The sequence below is a fragment of the Rousettus aegyptiacus genome, unplaced genomic scaffold, assembly GCF_014176215.1.
Source record: "Rousettus aegyptiacus isolate mRouAeg1 unplaced genomic scaffold, mRouAeg1.p scaffold_m13_p_5, whole genome shotgun sequence".
NCBI lineage: Eukaryota > Metazoa > Chordata > Mammalia > Chiroptera > Pteropodidae > Rousettus > Rousettus aegyptiacus.
Window position 1 is genome coordinate 108,030,448 of NW_023416308.1, and position 13,453 is coordinate 108,043,900.

The following is a 13,453-nucleotide window of genomic DNA, read 5'->3' on the forward strand; positions in this document are numbered from 1 at the left end:
AAGCTTCCCTGACTCCATATTCTTCTCTATTGTCCCTTGCCTATGCTGTTTATAGCAAAACTCCCTGAAGTGTTAACCACATACAACTGCCATCTCTAGTTCCTCTCTTCTCATTCTCTACTGAACCCCCTACATTAGGGCTTTTGTTTCCTATTCTTAAGATCACCAATGACCTACCTGTTGCTAAATCCAATAGTCAAGTCTCAGCCCTTGCTTCCTTGTTTAACCAGTCTTATTTGATCTAGTTGTTAACTCCTTCCTTCTTGGAATCCATTCTTCTCTTGACTACCACTTGTTCTTGATTTTCCTCACGATCTCTCTGGACACTCTTTTGGGTCTCTTTTGCTGGTTCCTTCTCTTCTCTCAAGACCTCACAATGTTGAACTGCCCCAGGGATCAGTTTCTGGAACTCTTCCTATTAGCTAATCTCTCCCAGTCTCATGGCTACAAAAGGATTTGAACACTAATGACTCCCAAATTTTTACCTCCAACCCAGAACTTTCCCCTGAATTCCAAACTCATACACCTAACTGCCCACTCAACACCTGTCAAAACTAAACTCTTGACTACCTATGCCCCAACCTCCTCCTCAGTCATCCGCATCTTAAAAGATGACAATTCCATCCCTTCAGGCCAAAACCTTAAAGTCATCACTGACTTCTTTTTTCCACATCCTATGTCCAATCCAATAGCTAACCATCCTGCCTCTACCTTCAGACTTTGATAGCTTGTTTGAACTCTACTATCACCTTCTACTTGCTTTTCCCTCTAGCTGGAATATTCTCTTCCATCAAATATTTTCATGGCCCACTTCCTTAAAATGTTTAGGAAATCTAAAGCAGCTGTAAGATTAGAATACTAAAATAAAGACTAAACCTATTAGCAGAATTGTTCCTCTCTCCAAACTTTTACTTTGAGGATACTCTTTCTTATACCAAGAATACCCTTTCACCTTCTCTTGGCCTCTCACATCTCACCCAGTCATCCAGGTCTAGATAAAGACTCACTGATTAATAGAGACTTTTTCACTCACCATCCCAACAACTCCCAGTTCTCCTTTTCTTTGAATTCTCAGAGTAGTTATCATCTTTCTCATTCACAGAATTTAATCACATACTATCTCACATTGTAACTTGTATGTCTTATCTCTCTAAATGGACTATAAATACATACACACAAACACACACACACACACGTGCACATGAGGAGAAATAATGTCTTATACAAGTAGTTCTCGAAACCTAGATCAGGATAAATCTACAGCTTAAAAAAAATAGATTCACAGGCCCTTGCCTTAAAGATTCTGAATTTCATCATATCTGATTTGGAGCCCAGATACCTATATTTTTTCAAGAGTTCCCCAAAGATTTTGATGGGTAGCCAGGATTAGGAACCATAGCTTTACAGTCCTCTATTTCCTTTAGTATCTATTAAAGTAGTCCCTCAAGTAGCCTAAAGCTAGAATGGCCAGCCCAAAGTACCAGATCCATACCTTCATTTCACAGCGGAACAGTGGCCCAAGAAGTCTAGATGACTAGCCAAAAACTACAAAGATAGTAAGAGGCAAAGCCCAGCCTAAAACCCTATTTACTACTCTCAATCTAAGAATTCTTCTATTAGACTGTGAATGAATAAATAAAAGTAATAAAAATCCGTAATTCACAGCTAGGCATAATAACCAGTGATTATGTAATACTTGACCAGTGATTGCAATGTCCAAGCTCTAAGACGGTGCACATTATTATTAGTGTCTATATGCTTGAAAAATGTGAGCAACATTAATTGACAAAAGACAGATGAGGCCAGAGGGTGATTCTGGGAAGGCTTACGAATGAAAAAATAATTTTTACAATATGTATAAAAACTTGTAAAATCATTTATTTTGTAGTTGAGAAGTATTAGGAGAAAAAAAAAAAAAACAAAAAGAAATCTTGCTTCATCATTCTATTGAGTACAAAAATCCTTGTTCACAAGCATCCAAAGCTCACAAAGCTGTAAATGTTTTGAGTCTAATCATCACGACATAAACTTCTTAATTACAGATCAGACTTAGTAAATCACCTCATATCCCAAGACAACTCACACTCTTATCTTAATAATCAGTTAACCTAAGGACCAAAATTCTTCCCATCAACGACAACAAAAAAACAACTCAGTATCTATAAGGCATTGTACAAGTTTGGGTCTATCTTGGCGTATAGGGACTAAAGCAAGTGCCTCCTATTAACACTAATGGGAGTTCTGGGTGTAAACCAGAGCACCTAGGAGGAGGATCAATGCCCAGCACTGCTCTGTGAAAACCCTTTCTATTGCACTAACTGAAACTACTGGGAGTTGTTCTCTCAGAAATGGGATAATAGACCCAAATTCCTATGTCTCTAAAGCACAAAGATAATTCAAATTAAAGTCACTAGGAAGGTCACTGGTAAACACCTGATTAAAAAAATACACAAGAAAAAAATAAACTAAAAGATTGATTAACACACTATGGAAATTTTATCAAATAGAAGAATTAGTGAACTGCTGGAGATAAAATACTTCACACAAAAATTCGACAGGATTAAAACAACCAAATTTTTAAAATTAGAGCACAGTAAAATCAACTGTCGCCAGAAGCCTGTACACACACACACACACACACACACACACAAAAAAATTCTTCCCCTGATGGAGCCCTAAATACACTACAATCCTTGCTTTTAAAGCACAGAAAAACATTCCTGCTGCATTGATAGCCAGGAATAATCAAGAGTGCTTCCAGACAAACGGATAATGATCACAAGCTGCCAAAGACAACCAAAACTAACTAAATAAAAATTATAGCACCTTGTGTGTTCCATACTGCCTCACTTCTCAATATAGCACTGCTGTACTCACCAGGCTGAAAAATGAGCAGGTGCCTTTCAGGCTATAGAAAAATTAGTGAGACACACACACACACACACACACACACACCAATCACAAACACAAAGGGAATAATATTCTTTCACTTGAAGGGGCTTGAAAAATGCAAGGCTTTGCTGTAGGCTTAGAAAACTAAGAGTAGGCCTTGCTGAAGAGGTGAGGAAAGACCCAAGGTTTATCCCAAACCCACATTCAAAAACTGAATTAACATTTATCTCAATTAAAAACCTTGGAAACAATCCATATTCTTAAAAAGAAACAGAATTTAAGATTTTCCCCATTTTTATTCCCAAAAGAAAATCAGAACCTTTTCTTAGTACACAGGTTTAGCTCCACAACACAAATAAAAAAGAACTCTGACTTAAGGCCTGAAGACTAAAAATGGTTCCATAACATTCACATTAAAAAAAGAAAAATCTATGTAGTCCAACATATTGATTCTTTATCATCAGTGCTATCATTAATGAACATTTAGCTTTTTATCTGTACTTTGAAATGTCAATGAGAATTTGAAACAGTTACAATATTCTGGGGATTTCAACTTTTGAAACAAAACCCACAAAGAAACAGGAGTTTGAAGCATAAAGCCTCAATCATGCTGATAAGTAAGTGGTCCTAAAACTTGAAAGTGAAAGCAATATGAACCAAAAAAAAAGAAGTTTGCTTGATATTAATGCTAGCCTTTAAAACCAAAAATATGTTCTGTTACAGAAGACCGAAATCAGGGCTTCCATTAACCTTGTTAAAAAAAAAATCCCATGAGCATGGATTTTTTTTTTCCTAAGTCTCTTCATCAGAGCAGCATGGGGTCCCATTAGGCACCCTATTTTACTTCCACCTTATAAATAACGTTAGCTGTTCACTATTTCCATGGAAACCAAGTACAGAGAAACCCACTTAAATGAATACCGGTTAAAGGAATAAGTTTTATTTTAGAAAGGTTTTGCTGCTCTAGATGAACTCTACTGGGGAATACTACAAAGTCGTCTTAAGTATAATTTTTAAAATATATCTTTAGTGTAGAGGGAGCTTATTAGGGTCCTGTTAAATAAGTACACACCTTGCACTAAACTAAATACGCCAAACAGCATCATAACATTAAAGATACCTTTTCAATGTACTGCACAGGGGTTTAGATGCACAACTCCCAAAGACTATGCTTCCCATGCATTAGGGTAGAATAATTACCCCTATGGGTCTAATTTAAACTAATAAAAGCAAGAAAATTCAGAAATAAGGCTACCATCACCTTGTAGTGACTAGTAACAAATAGGCTGCACAACTGCACGCACACACACAACTTACTACTCCTCCGAAGAGCAAACAAGGGAGCAGATAACTTAAGTTCCTAATCACCATTACTAGGCCCAGGGATAGCAGGTAGTCAAAATTTGCCCCTCAACAAACTATTTGAGTTATAACATGTATTCCTTAGCCAATCAATACATACGTTCGTGTAAAACATACAGAGCACGCAAAAGGAGTGCATCAAAAATATTTAGTGATTTCCAACTTTAAGTTGACTTAAAATATTGCCCTACACATTCTGACAATGACTATTAATGAACCATACAAAAGTTGCAAATAGGCAAGTGTACATAAAATAAATAGCAACTTGTAAGAAGGTGCAAGAGAACTAAAATTTTTATAGCAAATGTGGCTCTCCATTAAGTTGTTTTGCTCAGACATTTTCAATAAAAGATGAATGAATGAAATATTATCCTAAAAAGTGATTAACAGTATTAAATTTACAATGTATGAAGAGTTAACATTCTCACACATACTTTTTTGAGTACACCAACGTATCTCTTCATAGTGCATGTTTTAAAAACATAAAATTACTTTCTTTGTATGTTTCACACCTCATAACGACTGGCAGAATGCTGATAATAGTTGAAGTTGGGTAACAGGTAGGTCAGGTTTATTAAGATTATTCATTCTACTTCTGTGTATGTTTTTAAATTTCCGTAAGTTTTTAAAAGCCTATGGATTAAGTTAAGGCTCTTGTCTCTACATGTAATTAGATAATGAAATGCCTGTTATAGAATTTAGAAGTTACTGAATCTAAATCTGACATAATCATTAACTAAACATGTAACCGCAGCTAAAGTTTTACTTTTCTTACCAATTCAGTTAACAGTTAAAACTACTAAGAAATCTGTAAATTAAAGGGTCTGCTATTTTGTAACTATCAACTAATTAAAAGTAAACAATCAATATATAACAATAAGGCATTGTAGTTTTATTTTGTATTTTACAAATGAAAGAAAGAAATTGTACTAGCTCTATTACTAAATCAAAACATTTTCAGAATCAACATCACCACCATTTCCATTTTCTTCCAATTAGGTCCACACGACGACAGAATGCAATCTAGTACAGTAATGATTCTTAGTTCCCTTAGTTTAAGTAACAAGGCTGCCCCTTTCCCCCACCGTATCCCAACCTCATCCCCCACCAGAAAATATTGCAGTTTCTGAGGTTAAAAGGTCTTTTTCTATTCTCTCCCTTAGTGGAGATATAAACTATTTCACAAACACTCAGTTACTTCACAAGTGATTTTACACTATCTATAATCCAACTTCTGGCTAAAGGCCCAAAATGGGAGGTCCACAAACTGTTAAAGCCTTCAGGTCTTCATAACAGCTCTCTCTTTAAAAACTAATAATTACAATGATGTTTTGCTTTTAAGAGAAATAGAAGAAGATGGTGGTGGCTTTGGAGGAAATGATGAACAGCAGACTGGGGACAGCATACGCAGAAAAGAGACAGCAGAGAAACAGTAAGGAAGAGGAGAGAGGAAAGGCAGTGGGGGGAGTGTGTACAATCGACAGGAAGTAGCTAAAGCACCACTGAACCGGACAGTGCCTGCATCAGGGTAACAGGAGTTCAGTTCTGTCACAAGCAGCCAGCCCCACCTTTTACAAATCAGGAAGGGACAAACTGTCCTTCAAAATTGTGCAATTCTTTAAATCAATCCCAAAGACCCCAAAGGGTCTATTTTTAACTCCTGTATTTATTAAAATGAAATAACTTCTGACCTTTTTACAATTCCATTTACACAGGAGAAGCAACTTTGACAGGCTGAAGTAAAGAAAACACTGTACACAGGCTATGCTAATTCTAAAACTACAAAGCTTTACTTATTTGACCACTCTAGCTATTGAAAAGTAACATTACAATTTTTTAACTAAAAGAAAACGATACAGCCTGCTATAAAATTGCTTAATTTTTAAAATACTTGTTGAACTAAAATATAGTACTTAATCAAAACGAACTTGGAATTTCTGCTCAGAAAGCAGAAACAATGTTCTAGATTACAGAAAAAATAAAAAATAGTAAATACTTCTACCCACCTACAAGGCCTTTATCAAATGATGCAGCTGGGTATATAAGAACAAAAAGTTAATGGAAGTTATTACAATTCACCCTTGAACAACATGGGTTTGAACTCTGCAGGTCCACTTATATATAAGGGAGAAAAATTGGCATATTCATGAACCAGTGCAGTTCCAACCCACACTGTTCAAGGGCCAACTGTAGTCTATTTTACCTCAACTGCTCACCAGTGGTAATATATACCATATCCAGCATGATAAGCTATTACAAATACATTTGTTGAATCCCAGAAAAAAAAAAACTATATAGATCAAAAGATCAAAAAAGTTTCAGATTCAAATTGGTAGTGAAAGAATAAAATTAGTTCTAGTTCACACTCAGAAATCATTCCCCTTCCCTTAGTGGTTTCACTTACCAGATATATTTATATATACTTACATATATGCACACATATACATACAAAAATACTAATGCATATATTAAAAACCCAAATTCCTTACAAAAATATCTTAATTCTGAGATGACTATAAGGCAGATATTTAAAGGGCGGCTTTTATCACAATTTGTTCCAGGTCTCAGTTTCTAGACTCTACATAGGTAACATAAGATGATCAAATATAGAAAGAAAATAACAATTACCATAAGAAAAGACCTGGCACCAGATGAGAGGAAATTTCACAAAGGCAAAATGCCCCAAATCAAAAAGCAAGTAAAACTATGTGTCCATCATTATTAGAAAGCATTTGTGTGCCATTTTTGTATCTCTGGTGTTCTACAATTATTTCCATTAGTTAAAATTGCAAGCATGTGTTCTCAAGAGTTAAAAAAACACACACACACACACACGCACACACACACTTTATCAGCAAGTAGAGCCAATAGACTAACCAGCTAATTAGTATTTTGGACTTTTGAATTACAATGACTAGTCTATTACTGCCTTGATGCTAAATGACCTGCTATAAGCTATAATAATGTCTTGGTGCAAAAATAAAGCTTATCACTAAAAGTTTTAATAAAGTGCCCTGAAATACATTTAGAAGTTTGTTAAATCTGACATATTCCCATGTGTTTTCTATTCTCACACAAGTATTTATGAACAATAACTCACAGATACACTTTCCTATCCATACCTTTTCTCACTGCGACATTAGAGGAAAATACCCTCCTTTACAGCTAAGCTGTTCCCATATTTACTTTTTCCATAAACTTTTAGTGGGATTATAACAATAACAGCAGCAGCTATTGCTTACCAAATGACTTAAGATTTTCCCTTTTATCTTCACATCAACCCAAGGAGGTTGGTATTATCATCCCTAATATGATAAAGAAACTGGAGTCCAAGTGAACAGCACAGTGCTTGGTATACAGCATGCATGGAAGACATCTTTGGTGAAGAGAACTTAAATAATTCATCCAACGTCACACACCCAAATTTAAGTGGTTGTACTAATTCTAATGATGGGTCAGACCCAAAAGCCAAGGCTCTTTTCCCACTATGCAACACTTGTCCCAAGCCTTGAGAAGAGAAGGAATGTGTCCGAAATTAATAGTAATAATATCTAATAATAGCTAACATTTATTTAGCACTTACTATGTGTCAGTCACCTCTCAAAGTTAACACATTAACTCATTTATTCCTCCTAAGCCTCAGAAGATGGGTATTATTATTTATTCATATTTTACAGATGAAGAAAGAGAGGCACAGGCAAAAAGGGTGAAGTGATTTGGCCATGGTCACAGAGCTAATACAGAGAGAAGCCGGGATTTGAGCACATGCAGACTGGCTCCAGCACCAATACCCTTAACCACTGTGTTCTATGGCCATGCTAAAAACTTCCCTTCACCTCAACTGTGTGAAAACAGAACTTTTAACCTTTTCAACAAAATTACTAAATTGTAAGCCTTCATACTTTGACTAATTGAGAAAAAACTGTAGTGGTTGTCTAAGCATGCGCACCAGACTTCTTTACAGGTACACAGGATATGCCCCCTGGTGATTAGATCATTACACTGTTCAGGAAGTGGCACACTGTAAATCTGGTTAAGAGCCCCCAGCCCATCTCTTCCCACTCTCAGACCCATACTAACCATGCACTGCAAAACACAGGCAATTCAGAGATGTCCCAGTGCAATCTTCTACAAAATGACAGTCACTCTGGAAGTATCCAAGTATGTATAGTACCCTTCCGCCACCCTTTCTTCTTCTTCCTAAACACCATTAAAAAAACACCACAAAGGAATGAATGAATCTAAACTACTTTAAAATCATAACAAATGTCCAATGATAACTACAAATTTAAATGAGAAAAAAATGCAAAATTCTCAGTTTTGTAACTTGTCCAAATTCTACATTCAAAAACCACTAGGCCTTTGAAAGACTCAATTCTTAGACTACCACCTTATTATCATAAATATGCCTTGAAGGACGCAGAGAAAAGCCCATTTCTGCCTCAGATTCTGCATATCTTGATACATATATTTAAAACAAGAATCATTACTGTTGTATTACAAGTTACTGGGCTTTTTACCCTAATGTCTACTAATATGGCAATGTATTTAATTACAAAATAAAAATATTAAGCATGGATTTAATATCTGTATATTAACACTTGTACATTAACATGTAATATACACAGAAAATAAATATATGTAAGAACAGGACTGGACCTGGAGGTACTGAGAACTTGACACAATGAGAACAGGAACTACTGCAGCTCCCTCCATTGACATCGTAAAGTTGCCACATTTTCTGGGCTCTCTTTTGAATTAATGTGGCATCTGTTCCAAGTACAGCATGCTAACATTTTACTAAAAGATATTTTCATTCTACATTTGTATCTAGTTTGCTTTTTATTTGAACTCCTGTTTTATTTCAGTGGTCATTATTTCTTCATACCAACTTGTCAATTTGGCCTTCCTAATCTGTCTCCCCTGAGCATAAAAAGGGTGGGGAGGAACCATCAGCTTAAAACCCTCTAACAGCAATAATTACAATACGCTTTGCATATAGATTAAATAGAGAAAATAAGCAGCACAAAGATTTTTGTAGGCTTTTAGTATCAGGTCCTGATAAGTTAACGGCATCTGTTCCTTTCAGAAAAAGAATTCTGCTCTGAGGTACTGAAACGTTGGGGGTAGGGTGGGCGAAGGAAGAGAAGTAAACAAATACTAAACAGGATAATTCAAGTTACAAAGTTTGGTCTCAACGAAATCATGATTTCAATAATTTTCACATATTCAACTCTATCAAGTGATAATTGCTTTTTAAGACATCTTCAAAAATGCTGCAGCAAAAAGCCAAATACAACCACTTGTACTTAACATGCATGCTGCATACTCCACAATGTTACGTCATATCAGGCACAGAGAAGACGCTTACCAAGCTATCCTGCATTCTATAAACTGCCTAACAACAACAGAAAAAGGCACTGCCATCTATCTCCACAGTGGGAGCAGAAGCTGTCGGGGTAGGGAACCTTTTCCCTTTGGTCAACTCTGAAAAAAAAACAAATAACGCTTGTATTTGCCTTTTAAGCTCACCTCTCTCAAGGCCTTTATGCTCAATCTTTCAGCCTTGAGAAAGGCTGTTTCTTTAAAATTAAAAAGCTGCAAAAGATCACTCCAACTTAAAAGTCCCACATCTTGTACCAACTGTCCTCCAGGTGTCCCCATGGCTTCCTTTTCTGCCAATCTAGAGCACTAGTCTCTAAATGGGTACACCTACCCTGGGGAGGGAAGGGGGCCATAGGAAGAAATTATTACCCTTATATTTTTAAATCTCATCTTTTATTAATTTCAAATTTCCTGTACATTTTATAACATACATAAGTACTAGGTTCAGAAAATTATAAATATGCATATTGGTGGCCATAATTTTTAAAAATTTGGAGACTACAGGTTAAGGAGACTGAAACTAAAACAAAAGAATCAGGAAAATTAGACTCTGACATTAACTTCCTGAAATTCTTGTCTCTGCTTCAATTTTACCATCCATGACATGAACTGAGCTCTTTATACACTTATAAGACTATTATGAGAAATAATAATATACTTTAAGGCATGGTCTGAGCCACACAAAATGAAAACACACAAACAAATGCTACCAATGAGAAATAATTTTAACTTGGCTTGTTAAAACTTTGTCTATACTATAGTTTAAATAAACTGCTACGCCCTATCAGATTCAATTCTTAGAATTTTAAGGCCAGTCTTCAGTACTTCACTGAATTTGGGTCTAAATAAGCATAAAGCACCTTTTAGACACAATGAGTATGTTCTAGTATTAGAAAAGTTTTTTAAAAATTTCTGTAATGAAAAAGTTATCAATAAAATAAATTTTTTAAACTTAAAAATTACAAAGGTGAATTTTATGACTAATAACAACTTTTGCATCAAGTTAAAAACTCACAAATCCAAAATCAAAAAATTATATTTAATGTAGATAAGGCCTTGAGTATACCTTTTAATATAATGCCAGAAAAAAATTATTGGCATTTGATAAATTATTAGCATATCCAATAATTTACCTTTCTTTTCTTTTTTCCTACTTCAAAATGCTGGGTTACCAGTATAGGATTTGGTGATGGTTGAGTACGGATAGGGATGGAGATGAATCTGTTAACACCCCTCACACTGAAATGTGAGAACTAATTCCTGTGCAAGGTATCTGTATGCTGATTAAGCACTATTGGTTTGAGTTTCTATTAAATATTTCAAGTATTTTTCTGGTTTTAAAACCCTAATTTTGTAAAGACTGAATGCACCAAGAAGAGAGAGACTACTAGTTTAAAAAAAAAAAAAAAAGTATCTAAAACCAAATTTCTTTATAAGTAGCTACCAGAATAAACCAGCAGAATTCAATTCTGAAAATGATGCCTCCTAAATTACTTGTGCAGGACAGAAAACAATGTTGTCATTTTAAATTGGTTAACATTTTTCAAAGTTTTAAAAATAACAAAGATCATCTCTATAGCAGCAGGCACAAGAAAAAAGTACTTAAGATGCTTTTGCCCATAGGTAATAATCATTCTGGAGTATTAGGTTTATAATCTCAATGCATAATAAATCTTACCTATCTCTCTCCTTCCAACCTCACTTCCACTTCCCACTTGAACCTTATTTGTAAAAATAGCAAGCTTTAAAAATAGCAACCTGAAAAAAGTAAACTTCAAGAGAGTATTATGGTATAATTCTATTTATTTTAAAATACATGTACATATAGTATATATATTGAAATGCACAGGAAATTTTAAAGTAGAATGAGAGTGGGATAGCTTTAATTTTCTACTTTATACATATCTATATTGCTATAACTACTTTTATAACTCAGATGCACTGCCTTTAAAATATGTCTTAAAAGAAAAGATACTTATCATTAGATTCTCTAAAATGTTGATAGTTAACTGAAATACCAAATGTAAACTATTTGCACCTACTAAGAAAATATATAAAATAGCCTACCACACTAAAGTTCCCAACTTCCAACATTTAATAAATAAATATTAGACCCCACTCCCTGCTGGGCACTGTGCTTGGTGATGGGCATACTCCAATGCCTTCATTTCCATTCCATTCCAATGATTATTATTTCCAAAATATTTAACCCAACCCAAACCAAAATCAACATCAAACATTCTCAAAATGATACTTCTATGCTGTGGCCACTTCAGTAAATTGAAAAGTTCTTTAGTAAATAACTTTCTGTGGGAATTACATAGTTGAGTACAGCATTATGGACACTTAAGAGGAAAAAGGCTCTGGAATCATATCTGGGTTTGAATTTAGGTCCTATCATTCCTACCTATATACATGATTCCAGGGAAGCCTTCATTTCCTTATCTGTAAAATGGGGGTAGGACAATAGTAAATACCCAGAATATTGCTGTGAGAATTAAAATTAAACGAGATCCTATACGTTAAAAAGCTTAGCAGTATACGTAATAAATATTCAGTAAATGTTAGTGTTATTATTAATACTATAACAACATTTAACTCTAAGGTACAAAAACTGTTCACAACTTGCCAAACATTTAAAGTCTTATATCTATGCCATTTAAGAACAAATACATATGTATCTGTGTATGACTGTGTTAACACATAAAATATCTTCAACTTAAAAGCCCATAACTAAAATTTTTTGTTACACACTAGTACAAAACATTAGTACAATTATGATAATTGTATGTACATACATATAAACAAACACAAATTCATCAGCACATACTGTCAAGAACTACGTTGTAAGCACATGTTAAGAGCTGTCCATTGGCCATGGTGGTAGTGGGAGGTCCAGATTACCAATTATGATTCTAACACATATATTTTTTAAAATAGTAACATTATTAACATAACATAAACAAATGTCTTACAATCCAGCCATCTATTAGTGACTAAAAACTCAATTTATATACTACTTTAGTCTATAAAGTGTATTCATGAGTATCCCCTCACCAAATTCTTGTAACAGAATAGTTAAGCAACCTTTTACTATTGTGCCCATTTTACCAGTGGGAAAACTGAATTTCCCAAAAGCGCATAGCTAGTGATGGGACTGGTCTAAAAGCCAGGTCTTCAGACATCAACACAACTGTTTCATTTACACTGGCCTGGGACATTTCATTTAAAAGACAGAAGGTTGTGTTCAGTAATTTAGGTGTGCCAAAAGACTATAGGGATTTACACGTCTGCCAGTTTTACTCTCATTTCTCTTCCTTATTTCCAACTTTAGTATTTTGGGAATTACACAAGTGCATGTAACTACAAAATGTACATAAGAATTCATCCAAACCTCTTATTTCCTGCATTGGCCAATTAATACTAGAGACCATTTTCCCCCTAATATTTAGCCCTTTGTATTTAACTTCTTTGTAAACACTGAAATTATTTCATTTTAACATTGTCTTGAAAAAACAATAGAAAATAAAACCATTTATAATGTGGAAGCACATCAGACCAGATTCCATAAATCTGACATGTCTAAAAAAAAAAACCTATTTAATGTCTAATGTACAAACATTAACAAATTTCAGTTCATATTTATGAGGGGAAAAAGGTTAGTATTATTAGAGTGGGTTGGTTTGTTGTGTAAACAAGTACTTAAATAATCACTACTAAAGGCAGAGTTTTCTTAAATAAACACAGGAGCCCTCTGCAATAATATTTAAGGAACTGTGCACAAGGGGAAAAGCTGGAGTATGTACTGGCCCAG

At 34.7% G+C, this 13,453-nt stretch overlaps 1 protein-coding gene across 13 annotated transcripts in view; it reads right to left on the minus strand.

The window, feature by feature from the left end:
* PHF21A (PHD finger protein 21A) overlaps positions 1 to 13,453 on the minus strand; it is a 151,654-nt gene that overhangs the window by 128,902 nt on the left and 9,299 nt on the right. For 8 of the 13 annotated variants that reach the window (XM_016146778.2, XM_016146782.2, XM_016146783.2 and 5 more), the window contains exon 2: positions 8,335 to 8,454. The exons of the other annotated variants lie outside the window; for them this stretch is intronic. The gene's annotated coding sequence lies outside the window, so the exon portion shown is untranslated. The remainder of the gene's footprint in view (positions 1 to 8,334; positions 8,455 to 13,453) is intronic. 13 annotated transcript variants of the gene reach the window in all.